This window comes from Acinonyx jubatus, chromosome A3 (genome assembly GCF_027475565.1).
Source record: "Acinonyx jubatus isolate Ajub_Pintada_27869175 chromosome A3, VMU_Ajub_asm_v1.0, whole genome shotgun sequence".
Lineage (NCBI taxonomy): Eukaryota > Metazoa > Chordata > Mammalia > Carnivora > Felidae > Acinonyx > Acinonyx jubatus.
This window is the reverse complement of record NC_069388.1, coordinates 35,482,342-35,495,847: the sequence shown is the minus strand read 5'-3', so window position 1 is coordinate 35,495,847 and position 13,506 is coordinate 35,482,342. Positions and strand designations below refer to the sequence as shown.

At 39.3% G+C, this 13,506-nt stretch overlaps 1 long non-coding RNA gene across 1 annotated transcript; it reads right to left on the bottom strand.

Annotated features, from left to right (window-relative positions):
• Positions 1 to 2,597: 2,597 nt before the first annotated feature.
• Positions 2,598 to 13,044, bottom strand: LOC128311157 (uncharacterized). Its single transcript, XR_008289215.1, has 3 exons — positions 12,813 to 13,044; positions 7,002 to 7,160; positions 2,598 to 4,016 (listed from the first exon to the last, which is right to left on the bottom strand). It is a non-coding gene; the product is annotated as an uncharacterized LOC128311157 (long non-coding RNA).
• Between the last annotated feature and the right edge of the window lie 462 nt (positions 13,045 to 13,506).

The following is a 13,506-nucleotide window of genomic DNA, read 5'->3' as shown; positions in this document are numbered from 1 at the left end:
CCCTCCTCTCTTCCCCAAAAAGGTTTACACTCTACCAACCCTGCTATTGAAACTTGCCTGTAAACAATCCTTTAATCTCTTAAACCTGTAGTCATTATTCACTGGCATTTATTGTTTGTGGAATACATTTATCAATTTGCTCAAGAACTGCTCTGCAATATTACTTTGCTTCCTCTCTTTACCATGTATTTATCTTTCAAACTGTTCAGTTTCATGTTAATGTCACTGTGCCCCACTTGGAATTTTAACTCCTTGAGAGCAAGGGCTTTTACTTCTAGGTAATCCCACCCTATTCTATCCAATGTCTTCCTTTAGGAGGCTCTCCAAGAATGATTGCTTGTGTTCTTTGCTTTAAACATATGCTTCCTACATTTTGCTAGAGGAAATTAAATTGAGCTGGTACTTCTCTAACCATTTCCAACTCTTTTACCCTGACCTTTTTTTTTTTTTTTTTTTTTTAATTTAAGGTTTATTTGTTTATTTGAAAAGCTAATAGAGCAAAGCTTTTCTGGGGGTGGTGGTTGATGGTGGTACATGGCAGAGCTTCCTCAAGTTGTGAATAATTATTGCCAATGAGTGCTTCTTATGTACCAGGCTGTAGTCTAATTTAAAAAATACATTTAGGGGTGCCTGGGTGGCTCAGTCAGTTGAGTGTCTGACTTCAGCTCAGGTCATGATCTCTTGGTTTGTGGGTCTGGGCCCCGCATCAGGCTCTGTGCTAACCATTCAGAGCCTGAAGTCTGCTTTGGATTCTGTGTTTCCCTCTTCCTCTTTGCCCCTCCCCAACTCGCACTCTTTCAAAAATAAATAAACGTTTAAAAATTTTTAAAAATAAAACATACATTTGGTCTCTGTGCCCAGTTCCTGGTATAGAACTTCAAAAACTCTTGGAATTTCCTCAGTGATAGGAGTATCTTTTACTATTCATATGACCCCTTTTCTACCAGACCTGTGTTTATGCCAATGAAATGAATTAAGACAGGGCCTTTAGACAGCTTCAGGATGGGGGGGGGGGGGTGGGACCAACCATGTGATTGGATGGTAGGAACTTTCAGCCCCCTCCCCCAGCTAGAGATGAGCTCAATCACATGGCTTACTGATTTAATCAACCATACCTACAGTATACTTACTGAAACCTTAGTAAGAACTCTGAAGAACTAGGCTCAGGAAGCTTCCTGTCAGTGAACAAGATGTACTGGCAGAGTAGTGGAACCTGACTCCTATGTTCAGAACCCTTTTATGTATACTGTTTTCCTGAGTTCTAGGAGTTGTTCTAGTGAATTATTAAACTTGCAGAGGTATGAGAAGCCCTGAATCTGTAGCTTGCCAGGCAGAAGTGGGTGGTTTGAGTTCACCCAGGACTTGCAGCTGGCATCTGAAGTGAGGGGCAGTGAAGTGGGATTGAGCAGTTAACCCATGGAGTCTGTGCTAACTCCAGGTAATTAGTGTCAGAACTGAGTTAAACTGTAGGACACCCAGCTGATACCAGAAAGTTGGTATCAGAAAGTACACCAACTGGGCTAAGCACTTTGACTATATTATCTTATCTTGTCCTCAAGGTTATCCCTACAGGTAAGAGTGGCTATCATTATCCTCTTATGCCAATTAGGAGGTTGAAGCACATAGAGAGTGACTTCTCCAACATCAGAAGCCTGGTATTTTCATGTCAAAATTCAATGATGTGACTCATTAGGTTATACTACCCCCAAGTTTGCCAAGTCTCAATAAGCCAAAGATAACCTGCTTGGCAGTGGGGGAGGGAAAGTATATTGGATACCTCTTTTGCTCATCTACAAAACCTTTTGGCACTTCTTCTTACTGCACCCACTACCATGTGCCTGGTTCAGGACATGCCTTGACCAGCTTTATGGGATAATCTCATTCAGACTAGCTGTGTCCCTTTTGTATACACACCCTTGGGAACTGCTCAGCATCTACACATTTGCAACCGGGTGAGCGGCAGTGTGGACCATTGACCAATGGGGAATGGAGGCCAATGGGTGGGTAAACACTTCCCTTTTTTGTCTCTGAGACATGGGTTATAAAACTCTTCAAAAAGTGTTACGGGCTCAAACATCAGTTACCGCACAGTAGAGGCTCTCTCTCTCTCGGCAACATAGTCCTGCATTGTTTCTCTCTCTTGCTCTGATGCCCTCCCACTGTCCCGCATTCCTGCTCCCAGGCATTATTCCACAAATAAACTGCCTACATTTTTGCAGGCTTGCTTTCTGTGGAACCAGGTGAAGACAGAATACTGTTAACTTCAGCGAAAGTTATGTTGCTGATACCTTAATGACAAATGACACAGATAAATGGGCTCTCCCTGAATTTAATGCTCCCACACAAATCTGATTTGTGGTGAAATAAAATATGTTGAAACTAATTAAAAGTGTCTCACATCATGGAATTTTTTGAAAGGGATGACTTTGAACTAAGAACATCTGAAATGATGAATAGTCTGGCAAATGAAAAGTTAACATCAATGAAGAGTGTTCATTAGAATTTATGGAAAAATTAAAACGAAGAGATTTCAGAGTAGATTCCAATCCTTTTATATGAGTTTAAAGTTTATTCTATTTTAAATAAAATTTGTTTTATTTTATTTTGAATCTGAGTGATTTAGAATAAAAACCTTTGATAAGTTATTATCTGTTAAAGAAAGTGGCCATAGCATACTGATGTTTGCATCCTCACTGTTTAGTGTCAGGCACATAATAAACACTTAGTAAACATGGACTGAATGACTAGAATCTGAAAACAGGACCAGAGGTTATAGCGTGTTGAATTGTGGCCACTAAGAACATATGTCTGCATCCTAATCCTGGTACCCATGAATGTAAACTCATTTGGAAAAAAGGGTCATTATAGATGTAATTAAGTGAAGGCTCTTGAGATGAGCTCATCCTGGATTGATAGAGTAGACCTTAAATCTAATGTTAAATGTCTTTAGAAGAAGACAAGAAGAAACAGACACAGGGGGAAGGCCATGTGAATATGGAGGCAGAGACGGGAGTGATCTTGCCACAAACCTAGGAGGACTTGGAGTCATCAGAAAATGAAAGCGGCAAGGAGAGATTCTCTCCTAGAGCCTTTGGAGCGACTGTAGCTCTGCTAACACCTGACTTCAGACTTCTGGCCTTCAGAACTCCAGAGAGTACATTTCTGTTGTTTTAAGCCACTCGGTTTGTAGCATTTTGTTATGGAGCCTTAGGACACTATAATACAGAGGCATTAAGATAAAACATGACAAAAGCCAAGAAACATAAGAGATGGTTTCAGCCATAAAACTGTTTGACAAATACTAACTGAACATTACTATGTGCAAGGCATTTCGCCAGGAAAACATGAATGAGCAAAACAGAGACCCTTGCACCCATGATGCTTACATTCTGGCAATATTCTCATAGGAGAAGCCAGTTTATTCAACATTCCTTTACCCTTAACTGAGATGTGTTTGTGCCTGTACCTGTATCAGAACCTGTATCAGAATTATTAAACACAACTGGTGATAAAGACGTCACTCAGAGAATGAAGATTGCACAACGATATGGGAAGAACTTACTCTCCCTGGAGAATGCAAACTCTAAATTTTCAGATTAGGAAATACTAGTTTTTAATAAGCATAATGGAAGGAACACATTCAAGACTTCTGTGACCTTCAGATTTCTTTTCTTTTTAATATCTCCAGATATTTCTTTTTTTTCTTTTTTTCTTTTTTTTAGAGAGGGAGAGTACATGCTGGGGACAGGCACAGAGGTGGGGAGGGGAGAGAGAGAGAGAGAGAGAGAGAGAGAGAATCTCAAAGCAGGCCTCAGGTTCAGTGCAGAGTCTGACTCAGGGCTTGATGCCACGACACTGGGATCATGAGTTGAGCCAAAATCAAGAGTTGGATGCTCGACCAACTGAGCCACCCAGGTGCCCAGACCTTCAGATTTCTATTCAGCTAGTGGGATGGTTGAGATTGTCCCCTCGGCTGCAATGGAACACTGACCTTCTGTGAGCAAGTACAAGGCGATCTGCTAAAATAGAACAGTATTACGGTGTGGAAAAAAAATAAATCAAGGAAACGTTTACCAAAATTGTTTTTCAACAATACTTTAAAAAAATATAATGCTTCTTAAACTTTTGACAGGCACCATTGGTTATCTTCCAGGGAGGACTAGCCGCCAACTAGGAAAATGCACACATAACAAGCCAATATTAAAGAACACGTTTGGTTCAAAAGCTTGCCTCTGTGTCTGTGGTTGGATTGATATACTTGTGATTATGGTATTCAATCGGCTTTTATATTGTATAAATTTAATTACCTCAATCAATATAAACTTAAAATAACCAAACGTATAATTTTGTGCCCAAGTATTATTTGTATGACTAAAATAAAACACACCAATACTTCATCATATTCTGCAAAATGCACTTTGTTTGGTCTCCAAGTGCTCTAATACTGAAACAATTTTGAATCCTGCTGGGTTAGCATGGATCAAAAAGCAGAGCAAAGTTCTGAAATGCTGGAAGGACAAAGCATAAGGTGAGAACTCAAGCCCTATAAAATGAATAATTTGGTGCTTACAAATGAATCAGAAAACTTCTTTACATTTCAACATGTCAGTATTGAACATAAATGTTTTTAACTTATGCAAATTCAATTTGGCAAAGTACACACATGTACACACACACACACACACACACACACGGCATTCAGGGACTTAGGGAGCTGAGGGAAGGAAGATTCCCATCTCACAGTGACCATGAGGCTTACCTTCAATCACTGAAATGGCAGGTGCCAATTTAAAAGATTTTGTATATCATTGTTCCTTCAGCTTCCTAAGTCCCTGAATGCTGTGTGTGTGTGTGTGTCTCAGCGTAACTGAATTGAATATAATTCTTGTGTTATAATTTTTTATACCACATGTCCTCTGATTCTAAGCCAATTACTGTAGCCTTTAACCAGGCCTTTAATTTTGTTAAATGTCTTGTAACGAATACAGTCTTTAGGGGTAATTTGAAAGGTTTCTCAAAAGTGATTCTACCTCATATAGAACCTAAACTTGAGAGAAAGAGAGAGAGAGAGAGAGAGAGAAAGAGAGGGAGGGAGAGAGAATCTGTTGAACATTATATTGAACACAGACCAGAATATGAAAAACGCTCACTGTAGTCCCGGCAAACAGTCTGACTGCAATCTCATGAGAGATCCTGAGCTAGAACCACCCAGCTAAGCTACTTCTGGAGGAGTATGAGAAAATAAATGTTTGTTGTTTTAAGCTGTTAAATTTCCGAGTAATTTGGGTATTTGTTTTTGTTTTTTTGAGAGAGAGAGAGAGAGAGAGCGAGCAAATGAGTGGGGGGCAGAGAGAGAGGGAGAATTCTTTTTTTAGTTTTTTTTGTATATTTTGAGAGACAGAGAGAGTGAACACAACGAGGGGCAGAGAGAGGGGAGAGAGCATCCCAAGCAGGCTCCACACTGCCAGTGTGAACCCGATGCAGGGCTTGATCCCACCAAACAGGAGGTAATGACCTGAGCTGAAATCAAGAGTCGGTTGCCCAGCCGACTGAGCCACTGAGGTGCCCCTTTCAGGGTAATTTGTTATGCATCAATAGATTACTAATGCAATAGGCATCCTAGATTTGAAGAGGATAATGTAGGGCCGTTGCTTTTGAATATTTTGAAATGGAGAGGGGAGAGAGAGATGCACAAAGCAACTATAAAACAATGTGGGAAATGCCATAATTGGGGCAAGTCACTAGTGAGCTAAATGATATCCAGCAGCAAAAATGGGACACTGCATTCCAGATCACTAGGAGACTACATATACTCTGTTAGACAAAGAAGCATCTGCCCCCAACAAAACAGTTCCCTACTTGAAGCCGAAGGCAATGAAAGGAAGAATTGGAGGGAGTGGGGAGGGCCGGGAAGCCCAGAGGAGGGTTGCTGACTTTTATTAATGACCTACTACTCCCTGTGTACTTTATAGAAATGATCTTATTCAGTCTTCACACCGAGTGTATGAGGTCGATAACATTTTCTTTACCTTATAGGTGGGCACCTGAGGCCCAGTATGTTGCAGAGCGGGAATGTGAACACATGGGCTCCTGGCTCCGAAAGCTTAGTTTTGTTTTACTGCATCAGGTTGTTTTACTGCATCAGGTTGTTTTCCCTTATCCCTCAAGTTCTTGTGATGCCACAAGAACATCAAGGCACAAAAAGCCTTTCTTTTTGGAATATTCTGCAGCATTTGGCAAAGTTGGTCACTAAGGTTGTGCTGAAAGTCAGACTCTCTGGCCTGTAGGAGCCAGTGACCTGAATTTCCTTATTAGTCAACTGCCATCAGACCCCTGTTACAACTTCATAGGCTTTGGGCAAATATTTCAGGAAGGGGGAGAATTAAGCAGTGAAGTAAAAGTAACCTAACGTATGTTATCTTCTCCTCAGTTCCCTGACTTTATAGACAAACAACACTTTCTAATCTTCTTTAACTTTCCCAAAATACTTCAAATGGAAATGTTCACTGAATTTCATCTTTACATTGAGAGTTACAATTATGTCCAAATTTTAAAACTCTTTTGAGTAATCAAGAATAAGCACAAGACATTTCTCTTCCAAGAAAAACACACCGACGGCTGAAATTTCTTCAAGAATATGAACTTCATCTCTCAGACTGCTAATGACCTATAATTCTGTGAAATTAGATTTGTAAAACTGAGCTGGAATGAAAATAGTTATTACTGAATGAGGAATGGTCAGAAGATGGCCCAGATAATTGTCTAGGTGGATTGCAGAGCCATCTACCTCTGTGTCTGGAGAAGTGATGAAAAGGTTATTCTGCCAATGATTCCTTCATTGTTTTGTTAAAACAGCTACACTTCCTATGATTATTGTCACTCCTTTTGTGTTTCTGCAAAGCTTAATCCTAAATGTGCATGGGTAAGGGTTACGTGACCAGAAAAAAAAAAAAAAAAAAAACAGCAAAACACAGACCCAGGGAACTCCAGTGTCCACAAACCTGTATAAATAAGCCTCTCTTCTTCAATTCCTGAAAACGATCCCAAATCTTCAAGGAGAATGAAAAAGCACCTCCCCACAGAGTCCATCCATGTGAAAGTAGGAGACAAATATGATCCACAGACTGTAAAATAAATAAAGCAGCAGAACGGAGCAGCAGCTGAAAAAAGAAAGGGAAGGGAAAAAACAAGAGACTTGTGACAGAACCCAGGAGAAAAACAGATCTCAGCAAGCACTGTTAGAATGCACTTGCCCCTGTTAGTTTTAAACCCTGAAGTGACCATGGACAACACAGAAATGTTACAACTTACACACTGGAGTGAAGGAGGTAGGAATTAGAATAGATATGTTGGTTATCTCATCTATGATAACTATGATTTAAATGACATCATTAAGAGCTGACTAATCAAGTAATAGACATATACATATTCTTTCCTCTTTTAATTTTTTTTTTTTTTTTTTTTGTAGAGAGATAGAGCAAGTGCACAAGTTTGGGAGAGGGGCAGGAGGTGAGAGAGAAAGAAAGAGAGAAAGAGCTCCATGTTCAGGGTGGAGCCCAATATGGGGCTCGAACTCATGACCCTAGGATCATGACCTGAGCTAAAATCAAGACTTAGATGCTCAACTGACTGAGCCACCCGGGCACCCATACATACTCTTAAATAGTATAAAGATAACATTAAGAAAGGTAATATTATTGATTTAAATTGGGTGGTGAGAGAAAGGGCATGGGGAAGAAAGAGGAAACACCATTTTTTTATTTCTCTTAGTAAAGGACTATAATGCACTGACTAAATGCATTAATAAGGGTTATCACCAGAACAGAGCTGCAAAGCTACCTAAAATTCAGAGCTATAGGGGAAGCAAACCAAAGGAAACAGACTACATAGGAAAAGTCCTTAAAATATATAAAGACAGAAAATATGCAACAATATGACAGAACCGAGACCAAACATATATGTGTCATTTTAGTAAGTGCAAATGGATTTAACCTACATATTAAAAGAAGAATTTTAGATTAGATTGGACTGTAAAGGAAACAGAAACTATGCCATATCTAAGGATCACGCTGAAGTGATTCAAGATAGTCAAAAATAGAAAGATGGGCAAAGTCTACTAGGAAAAGGTACACTTAAAAACATTTTTTGGACTGTTTTAAAGTAATCTCTACACCCAACATGGGGCTCAAAATTACAACCCCAAGATCAAGAGTGGTACGTTCCACCGATGAGCCAGCCAGGCACCCCAGAAAAGGTACATTTTTAAACAACAATGAATTATTAACATAATATCAGAAAAGGCGTAATTCAGCTCAGAAAACAGTGGGCACTTTGTGTTTTTTAAAGGTGTAACGCATGTAAAAATGTGTCACTTATGAATATCTAGGTATCAAATAACAACAATCATAAAGCAGAAAATACAGAAGATAAAAAGACAAATAGAAGCACTCTGGTAATAGAGGACTTCAAATGAACTCTTTTAGCTGTAATAGTTTGAGTGGATGCAAAATAAGAAAGCATATGAAAGGTCTAAATAACACAGTTTAAAAGTAGAACCGATCAATGTATACCCAACTGTACCCTGGAAATAGAGCATATGCATTCTTTCCAACTGCCCATGAAATACTCATGAAAATGAGCCATACTGAAAAAAATTAAGGCACCAAAATCCTCAGTAAATTTCAAAAAGTAGAAATACTCAAAAGGCTTGGATGAGTGAATGAATATTTCTTGCACATCTATTGTGTTTTGGGTAGGCGGAGGGGTACTCCTAGGAAACAGATCCTGAGACAATGATTTGAGCGTAATTTGGGGGGTGAGGGATTATGTAAGTGAGACAGGGGAAGGGAAAAGAGACAGTGATATATGCCTTATTGGGCCAACTACTGTTATGGATGACTGGAGCCCAATTTTGCTGGGGAAACTCTGAAAGCCAGTGTAGAACTTGTCAGGATCATCCTACACGAGGATCAAAAGAACTGGGACATTTTACACCAACTAGTAGATGGGGCTCCAGAAAACAGCGAAGGCCCTTGAGGAACAAAATGTAGAGGCTAGCTGTTGAAAGCTGGACCAGTGTGCACTGAGCTATAAAGAGGAGTGGAGGGGTGCAGATGGGATGCCAGCAGCATCTGATCTTCAGTGTGTGCAAGTATAACTCAATCATCAGGGAGAGCTAAAACCAGAATGGACGGGCTTTTCTGAGCACATAAGTTGGATGGAGCAGAAGTATGAAATCAGTTTTTTTTCCTAAAGCTCCCTTGTGTTGTTTTTCTATTTCCTTTGTTCTTTCTCTGAGATCCCTCTCAGCTGATGGGTGTATAAATGCTCCAGTTCTTTGCATTAGGCTAGGCTGTACAGTTCTTCCCTACTCAGTCATGTCTTGATTATGCCTAGAGCCCTTTGTTAGAATAGGTAGCACAGGGCCGCCTGGATGACTCAGTTGATTAAGCATCTGACTTCGGCTCAGGTCATGGTCTCACGGTTTGTGAGTTCGAGCCCTGCATTGGGCTGTCTGCTGTCAGCATGCAGCCTGCTTCAGATCCTCTGTCCCCTTTTCTCTCTCTCTCCCCTGCTCATGCTCTTTCTCTCAAAAAAATAAACATTAAAAAAAAAAAAAGAATAGTTTGCACAACCTATCCTCATTCAGGTAACACTGATGTCCCATTCTTGGTTTGTTCCTCCTGTTTTTCCTTGTGATTTGCCCCTGTTAGTTTTAAAGAGATTTGCATTGATTTTGTGTGGTGGCTGGTGGGTGCTGGTAGCAACTGGAAAGGGATTGTGAACAATTAGGCAATATGGCAAATGTTACATGGGGCGTGGGGTGGGGGGGTGCCATGGAAATATGTAGCATACAACATGGTGAGGACACCAGCCAATTGTCGTGAACTCTTGACTGAATGTTGGCTCTCCACTCTATGCAGAGTTAACCCTTCAGTAGCTGATTCTAGGACTTCAAGGGAGAGAGGCTGGAATGACTGAGATAATCTGAGAATTATCTAAAGGTAGTGGCTGAAACTCAGCCCTGAGTAGAATCTAGGTAAAATTTTGTCAATATTTACTTTTTTGAATTAGATTTAAGATGGCATTTTGCCTACACCTGCTTTACAGATAGGGACCAGGCAGTCCATAAAATCTCCCAAATGTCTGTAATGCACACTGATTGTGGTCTAGTGATGGTAGGAAGACCTCTAAAGAGGCAACACGAACTGGATTAGTCTAGACAGAAAACTTAAAATCCTTACTCCAATACCATTTCAAAATAATAATCAACTGTGTGAGTTCATATATTTATTTTTGTAAATAAGTTTACCAAGGTAGTCAGAAGTGACTTTTTTTTTTTTTTTGAAAGGGCAACCCCTTGAAGTGGGCCACATATAGCAAAAGGAAAATATCAGGATATGGATGAACTTAATATCAAAATCTGGGCTGATTTTTTAAAAGTTATTTATTTATTTATTTATTTAGAGCGAAAGAGTGTGTGAGCAGGGGAGGGGCAGCAACAGAATCCCAAGCAGGGATTCTGTGGTGAGAATCCCTGGACACATAAATTGGATGGAGCAGTTGTGATGATCATGACCTGATCACAAACTGTGAGATCATGACCTGAGTGAAAATCAAGGGTCAGATGCTTAACTGACTGAACCACCCTGGTGCCCCTGGTTTGATTTTTTTTTTTTTTAATCAAAGAGAAGTGAGTAATTCAAAATGCTGAGAACTTAAATGGGTCATAAGATTTTTTCTTAGAAATAAAGAACTTGGTATTTCTCTGCTTTCAGTGTGTGTAATTGATTCTGAAGGAGTTTCTGAGAATCTATAATGCTGTCAAGCAGAATTCATTGTACAGTGTGGCTACGATGCACATAATTTTCAGTAATATGTACCTGATCAGAAGGCACATACTTCTGATGTGCCTTTTCCTTGAAGAAGTTTGTCTGATTTCACTCTCAAGTATTTTTTATTAACACTGTTGCAAAGAAAAAAATATTATCTAAAACTTGAAAGTAAGGAGGAAAAAAGACTATGTCACTTCTGTTTCCATTGTTAGGCAGTGCCCTGTTCCTGGTGTTCCTAGATCAAAGGCTGGCAAGTTTGTTTTGTTTTGTTTTGTTTTGTTTTGTTTTCTGTAAAGGACTATATGGCAAATATTTTAGATTGTAGGACCATCTAGTCTGTTGCAACTATTCAACTCTGTAGCAAAAGAAACCATCTACAATGCATAAGTAAATGGCTGCAGCAATGTTCCTACAAAACTTTATTTACAAAAACAAGTTAAGGTAAGCTAGGCCTGCTATAGTTTATTGACTCCTACCCTAGAGTCACATGATACACGAATTTGTTTGATTTACCATTGCTCTTGATTAGGGCTCAGACAATTTTCAACTCTGTAAAGCTAAGTATTTCTTTGTTGGAAATTGATAAGATGTAAATTATTTTTTAATATAATTTATTGTCAAATTGGTTTCCATACAACACCCAGTGCTCATCCCAACAAGTGCCCTTCTCGATTCCCATCACCCACTTTCCCCTCTCCCCCACCCCCATCTGCCTTCAGTTTGTTCTCAAAGATGTAAATTATTTTTGCCCAATATCATGAAAGTAATTTTTGTCTGGGATCAATGACAATTATTTTTGTCTGATAGTAACACAAATGATTTTTCTTGTGTAGAAAAGTTAACTCCAAAGGCCATGGTCTTATTACTGATAGAACAATGATGAGTTTTGCCTCTAACCTTGTGACTTATTTCTGTATTCTTCCTTTCTTTCATTGATGATATAATCATCAATTCCTTGTATCCTTTCTTGAACCAACTTCACCATCCCGTTGCTTCCCTCATTGATGAGTTTAATAAAACTTTGGTTTCTGCTCATTTTGATTTTACATGAGAATTGCATGATGTTAAACATTTTGAAAATGATACTTTGGTTGAGATTTTGTTAATATATTTACCTGAATTAGGCCCCATGTTCTTGTCCTTTAATTCTATAAACAGGGAAGGAAAGGAAGAAGTGTTCCTTTTGACTTCAAAAACCAACTTGAGACTCCAAACAATCAAACCAAGAGCTGAAGACAAGTAAAAACTATCTGAATGTGATCAAGAAGCCATGGTTGCCTTGGACAGATCAACCACTCAACCTAAATGCCAGGATGCGGCTTCAAGGTTGGCAACAGAAAGTGTAGGAGACCAGAATGTACCCCCCCCAAAATATGACTGTAGGAGACCAGAGTATGCCCCCCCCAAAAATGCCTTTTTGGTATAAGTACTATTTAGAGCCAGTTGTTTTCCTGCTGCTGCTGCTGCTGCTGCTGCTGATAATGATGATTTTATTTAGAGCTGATTATAAGCTGTTTTAAGAAACAGCAGAAGCAGGCCACTGGGGTGGCTCAGTCGGTTAAGCATTGACTTCTGCTCAGGTCATGATCTCCTGGTTTGTGAGTTCAAGCCCCACATTGGACTCTGTGCTGACAGCTCAGAGCCTGGAGCCTACTTCTGATTCTGTGTCTCCCTCTCTCTCTGCCCATCCCCCATTCACGGTCTCTGTCTCTCTCTCAAAAATAAATAAACATAAAAAAAATTAAAAAAGAAAAAGAAACAGCAGAAGCAGAAGTTCTGAAAACAGTAGAAGTTACTCTTTTGTAGGAGAAATCTACATTTATAAAGGAAATCTTCATTTGTAAAAGTGTCTCCCTCTTTGTAGTGACTCTAAATCCCAAGAGACTCTTACAAATAGAAAAGGCATAGACTAAAATTTACATAACAAACCTTTCCTTTCTTTACTGTACTTTTTCTATTTACCTGCCCATAACTTACCTCCTTTACATCCTTCTTCCTTTGTTTTAGTTGAAGACAGCATTTAGGTTCAAGTTTTCGCCACCTCTTTGAGTTACTCATCCTTGAGCTTCTCCCATGTATATGGGATATATACAGGTTAATAAACGTCTGTTTCTCTTGTTATACTCTGTTGTTACATGGTCCCCCAGTGGAGAACCTAGAAGAGTAGAAGGAAATGATTTCTTTCCTCCCCTACAAAAACATATGGCATATGCTTCTAATTCTGATAGGATAATGTGTACAGGGTAAACCTCTTGCATCATTTTCTATTTTCTGGCAACACTTATCTCAAGATGGCAGATATTTTACTCACTGGAAGTTGTCAACACATTTCTCTGATATTACTTTTACTTTCATACATAAAAATGGACCAAAATTAAAGTACCTTTTCAGTGTAAGCTAAAACCATTCACCAAATACATTCTCCCCCACCCATCCAAAAACAACTCTAAGGGGAATTTGAGAATGTTAACTCCTGTTCTCCCTTTGGCTCACAGCAATGACTGAAACTGCTTTCAAGAGGCTAAACCTTTGAAGGGCAGCTGAGTTCATGCCAATCAGCAGGCAGTGGCAAAATGAAATGGATTTTCTTTCACATTAGACTGGATGGTATAGTGGCAAGTTGAAAAATATTCTGTTTCATTTTGGATTCATGGTTTTTTTTGTTGGTTTT